At 39.5% G+C, this 6,000-nt stretch overlaps 1 long non-coding RNA gene across 1 annotated transcript in view; it reads left to right on the top strand.

The window, feature by feature from the left end:
- Positions 1–4,003, top strand: part of LOC116738437 — a 123,203-nt gene extending 119,200 nt beyond the window's left edge. Inside the window, exons 13-14 of the long non-coding RNA XR_004344382.1 lie at positions 1,250–3,105; positions 3,530–4,003. This is a non-coding gene — a long non-coding RNA (uncharacterized LOC116738437). The remainder of the gene's footprint in view (positions 1–1,249; positions 3,106–3,529) is intronic.
- Positions 4,004–6,000: the final 1,997 nt, after the last annotated feature.

The following is a 6,000-nucleotide window of genomic DNA, read 5'->3' on the forward strand; positions in this document are numbered from 1 at the left end:
TTTTATATACAAGACATTGCAGATAATTTGTTGTAGAGGTTTTGGGGTCTGCTCCCTTTGTATGAAGAATGCTGATTTTTTGTGGTGGGGGGTGGGGCAATCAGCTGAAATCTCTGCTCAGTTTTTCAGCCTTTAAAAAAATTGTTTTAATGTTTATTCATTTTTGAGAGACAGACAGAGAGAGAGAGAGAGAGAGAGAGCAATAGTGGGGGAGGGCCAGAAAGAGAAGCAGACACAGAATCCGAAGCAGGCTCCAGGCTCTGAGCTGTCAGCACAGAGCCTGTCGCGGGTCTTGAACACACGAACCGTGAGATCATGACCTGAGCCAAAGTCAGAAACCCAACGGACTGGGCCACCCAGGCACCCCTCAGGTTTTCAGCCTTTTAACAGTTGCTCTCTGCTGGGCTATTTGGAGCCTCCTCCATATGTCCACAGTTCAGTGGTTAGTCAAGGATTTGAAGGGAGTCTGTATGGAGATTTGGGGGCTTTCTTCTCTCTTCCCTCATTTCAGTCATTTTGGCATCTGTGAATTCATTCTCTGACTCCTTCAGTCAGAAAGACAATGGCTCTCTTTATGAATTTTAGCCACCCTGAGCCACGTGAACTGAGAAATGCCCTGAGAAGAAAAGCTTTCTAAAAGTGAATCTCACCCAATGCAACTGCCTTCTTGAAAGGGTTGAATCACCTCCATCTGGGACTCCTTTTGGATGTTCTCAAGTAACTTCAAATAATTGTTTTTTATACTAGTTTGGAGTTTATAATTGTTATCTGTAGGAGGTTTGGTCTAACATAGGTATTCAGCCGCTTCTAGAACCAGACTCTCCTATTAATTAGCTCTTACCTTGTCATGTATTTCTTTAAAAAACTTCAGTGGTTATTCCTTGTCAAAAGGATAAAAACAGATTCTTTAGGCCAAATACACTCCATTTTTTTTGTTTGTGTTTAAAAAAAAAAATCTCCCCACCATAGACCCTACATTCCGGCCAAACTGAACTGTTCTCCAATTTTAGTATACGTGCTGCTGAAGGGAGCACTGAACTGTTCTCCAAACATTCTATTTTGCTATGCTCCTTTGTTCCCACAATTCTTTAGAAAAGCATTTGTCCTAAATTTGCATGCCCCAATCCTTACCGTCCTTCAGGATCTAACACAAGTGTCAACTCCTCTATGAAAGCTGTTCTTATCTACCCAATTTGAAGTGACTTCATTGTCTACTAAATACCTCTTTATATTTATTTCACTCATTCAGTAAGCCACTCAGATGGCAGAAGCTATGTGAGCATGAGCGGTTAAAAGATGGATCAGACATAGTCCCCACCCAAGAAATCTCTGCTCCTACATGCAGAAGATGCTGTGGAAGCCCTGAAGAGGAAAAGCCAACTCAGTCTAGGGTATTAGGTACAGCTTCTTGAGTCAAGTATTCCTAGATCTGAGTCTTGAACAATGAATTATCTGGAAGAGATACATGGGCCAGGAGAGGAGGAACATTCCTGAAAGAGAAAACTACCAATTTGAAGGCAGGGAAGTATGAATTCTGGGTATCACTGAGAATTCTGTCCTTAGATGATCTGATCTCCCAGTAGATGGTAGGAGTCCCTCTCAAATATCTGACTTTCCACTCCTGGCTTCTGCAGGGTCAGCCCTCTTCTGAGGTCCTGCTCCCAATCGACCGAAGTTTGCACAGTATAGGTAGATGCAGGAATCATTTACACAGGAACTTTTGCATTCTAATTAGTTGGTTGTGTGTCCTGTTAGGACCGGTGTGTGGGCAAGGACAATGCTAAATGTTTTGAGTCCTTAGAACGTAACGGTGCTGCAGCACTATGTAATCCATCATTTAATTTTATTGAATGAAGGAGGAAATTCTTCATGAACTTTGTACCAGCTTTGTTAAAGTTATGACAATAAACTAGCTCACCCTCCACATGCTTTGGGTTGTGAAACTAAAGGAGAGATTTTAAAACTTTGACGAAATTCAGTACACAGTGCAGTTACGATGATGTGTGAATGTGTATGGAGGAGGGCAAGAACAAAGAAAATCAAAAATAGGTCACTTAGTGTAATAAAGTTACCAGATAATTTTCATTTCCTTTGCTTTTTAAAAGTATTATTTTTAAGGGACAAATGAATTGAATACAGGGTTGAAGGAAGAAAACTTGGCAGAAAATAACAGGTGAGTAACAGCGATCACTTAAGAGCTGTGACAAAGACAGTTGGAAATAAAGTGGTTTCTGGCTTGCAGAATTTGAAAAGAGCCTCGTGTGAGAAGGCTGATCTATGAAGGATGATGACTATCTCCATCAGGGACCAGACAGGAGGCAACAGGCTTAAATTACAGAATGAGGGATTTAGATAAGAGAAAAGGAAAAATTTTCAGACGGTGCGATTTGATAGACACTGGAATGTGTAGCTGGGGAAGCTTGTGGAATTTCCTTCTCTAGAGGTCTTTTAAAAATAGAACAGTGTTTCATCTGCCTGAAGGATGGACTCTGTTTGACCTTTCAAAGTGTCCATTGAACCCAGAAGGTGCACCATACCTTAGAGAAGAAAGCAAGCCTGAATGACCCGGGGTCTCTTGAGTAATGAAAATAGGGTGGATAAGTTTCATATTTGATGTGATTTACATAAGTCACGTACGTAAATTATGAATGTTAGAGTTCTTCTTTCTTTTCCTTTTGGTCAAATGTTTTCATTTTTAAGGCTTGGAGATTAGGTTTAAGTAAAAATATTATAGGGAAAGAAGGAAGAACGCTCATCTTACTTTAGGGCATATTTTTATAAGGACATAGGCAAGAAGAAACGGACATTTTGGACATCTTTGATTTTGATTTCACTTCCTATTCTAAATTAAAAAACTCAGACTTTTCAGTTGGACTTAATATTTTGAGGGCAAAATTTAAGAAATTAATTTAGTCTAAATGTTTCTTACAGTGTTTTTGGTAACTCAAACTGGAAGAGGTTCTCTGTATTTAATTTCCTCTCAGGAAGTTTACCTTCAGAAGTCCAAGTGTGAGGTCAAGCTTTGGGTTGCCGGAAATGGTAATGTCCTTTACTGTCTGAGCACCCAGACAACACTTAATAAAACGTCCTATTTTGTGGACATTGGTAAGGATTAAAGAGCTTTAACTATTTCCTCTTATTTTATGATTGATGATTTCTGTATTCAGTCTTCTAAAACTCAGAAATAAAATTGTATATAAGTAAGAGCCGGAGTCTCTGGATTCAGCTATAAGTTCAGATTTCCAATTATAGGTGATTTCCACCTTTTTTCCTTTCTAAACCCCAAAATGTTGTAAGGCCCAAAAGGGATGTAATCTTTAGAATTCATTATTTACCTCAAGCAACAATTCCAGGGTGTTCTGAACTTGATTTATAACTCTGTTTTAGTTGATATGAGGACATTTGTAGGATAAAGCAGTGAATTGTAATGTTTCGTAATCGTATAGCTGTTTGTATTTGTCAAAATGCATACTCATCGAATATCCGCTTTGTTCTTAACAAGAGATTCATCAATGTCATGATCTTACAGGTGAGAAAATGGAATCTCCGTAAGGAAATGTAACTTGCCCAAGATCACAACACTAGAAAACAGAGTTGGAACACTCCTGATTTCAAAGCCTGTGTCTTTTCCACTGCATCATGCTACGCGGTCTATGAGAATCTATGATTTTCTGGTGTTGTTTTTTTTTTTTTCCCCCCACCACTGATGAGATCTTCGTCTCTGATTCATTCTGAGCCAACACACTGTATTAGAGACCAATATTATTATCGTCAAATAGAAAGTTGTGTTAGCATTCTCATGGAATAGAACATCAAAGCTTTTAAAAAATCCTGCCACTCCACATAGGTCGTGCAAATTTCTGATAGGGCACTCCACGTGGATCTTATAATTTATTCTAATTCATGCTAGCTTTTGTTTATTAAGCAACATTTTGTTTTCATTAAAAACTTACGTGAATGATTGTATCTGTCTGTGGCAGAATATTAAATGCAACTCCCATGATCCCTGGCTCTCTGTCTTGGGTGTCTTTTGGGGTACGGTGGCTTTATTTCCTTCCTAACAGTTCGGAAGTTTGTTTAATACTGACTCAGAGGAAGCATTCTAGCTGAGTCCTCACATGGTCTTGTTTATAGCTCCGGAGTGCACATAATAGATAAGCTACTGATTTCCACAAGAACCCCCACATTTCCTGGGTGTGTGGGCGTGTGTGCTTGCGCCTGTGAATTACAATTGTGCAATCTCCCTGCTAGCTGCATCAGGTTGCAAAGACATTTCAGATCCCTTAAATATTTCTCTAGCAAGCCTGATTTCATAAACCAAAAGCCATTGTATTCCATGAGAGATGTGCTGGTAACTAATAATTAACACTGAAAAACCCAGGAGTTTGTAACAAGATCAAACTTGATATCGAGGAAGGGAGTAGGCAAATTTGCCTAAGGAAATATTGTGAAATAAAGCTGCAAATGGCCATAGATGAACACTGTTCCATCCGTGGGATTTCTTTCCTTGATTGTAATTATAATGATCCCTTACAGAGAGCCTGGTACGTGGCAAGAACTTTTTTAGGTCAGCATCATCTTATTTTATTCTAAGGGAGCCCTGAAACATAAATATGGCTAAAGCACTTTTATGGAAGAAAGGTCACCAGAGAATTCCATAATGTATCTTGTGTTACACTGATGGCAAATGATAGAATGATGAATGGGGCCAGGACAGTTGGACTCCAACAACCAGCTAGAGTCCACAAATCTCTCTTTGGTTCCTTTTCTGATGTGACTTTTCATGAAACTTAATTGTAGGTTGCATAAGGTATAGAATTGATTAGAAGAACTGTCTCTGAATAGTAAGGGGCTTTAGGCTTCAGCTGTTTGGTAGCTGAAATGGTGGTAGGCTGAAAATAGCTTCGCTGAGCTCTTGAATATTTCAGGGAAGGTGGTCCCAGGCAGAAATGTCACAGAGACCTCAGGTCTCCAGACGTTGCCTGGAGATGGGCAAACACATACGTGACTGCATTTGTCATCTGTCTTGGGGATAGCACTGAAGGGATTAAATCCAACAGGAGCAAGTTTTGAACCCAAAAAATCCAGAAGCAGATTTTCTGGCACCAACTTTTTGCATCCAAAGTAAGCAACCTGGATTATCTCAAGATTGCCCTTACCAAGACATCCTTTGTAATGCTTGTTTTTCAAAGCCATCGTAATTCTTTCCCTTTGTTTTGTCATTGCAGCTGCTGCTGCTACTGAATTTGAGGCATGCCACGCTCCACTTCTGCAGTGGTGGCTTTATTTTTGCAAAGTGATCTGGCTGGAGTTTGTGGGGATATAGAATGCAGGCACTGAGAAACCCAAGTGAATGTGTAAGAATGACCACAAGGCACCCAACGTGGGTGTATTTATCTGCTTGTCTCATTACTAAGAGGTTTTAGTTCTAAAAAATATCCGGAAGGATTTAGCTTTGGGGAAGTGGGGAGGGAGAAGGAGTGGAATGAGATTTTTGAAATTTTAAGCAATTTATTTGAGCTTCCAACAGATATATTCCATTTTCTTTACATCGGAACCAGGATTTCTTAAGGGACAGTTAAGGAAAGATTTTACTCCCAGTGTACATAGGCATTAGAAAGTTGATTTTACAATTTATTTAGTATAGTAACAAGACATTTTATTACAAAGAAAATGGGAAAATGCAGAGTTGAAATATTAGTTATTAAAAAAGCAGTGAAGACTTTTTGTGGCCCAGAAATATGTTTGTCTTGGTGGCATGCTAATTGCCAATTGCAAGCTAATTGTGTCGATGCAGTTTTGTGTGATGTTCTACTCCTTAAATAGGTCATGTGGCTTCATTGACAGAGAATAAGCGAAGCTCGTTTTCACTTTCTTTCAGAGACAGCATAGGACAGACTAGATATTCAGTTCCGGAGTCAGACTACTTGGGTTAAACCCAAGCTCAGCCTTTATCAAGTTTTATGATCTTGGGCAAGTTAGTTAACCGCTCTCTCTCTC

This window comes from Lynx canadensis, chromosome D4 (assembly GCF_007474595.2).
Source record: "Lynx canadensis isolate LIC74 chromosome D4, mLynCan4.pri.v2, whole genome shotgun sequence".
NCBI lineage: Eukaryota > Metazoa > Chordata > Mammalia > Carnivora > Felidae > Lynx > Lynx canadensis.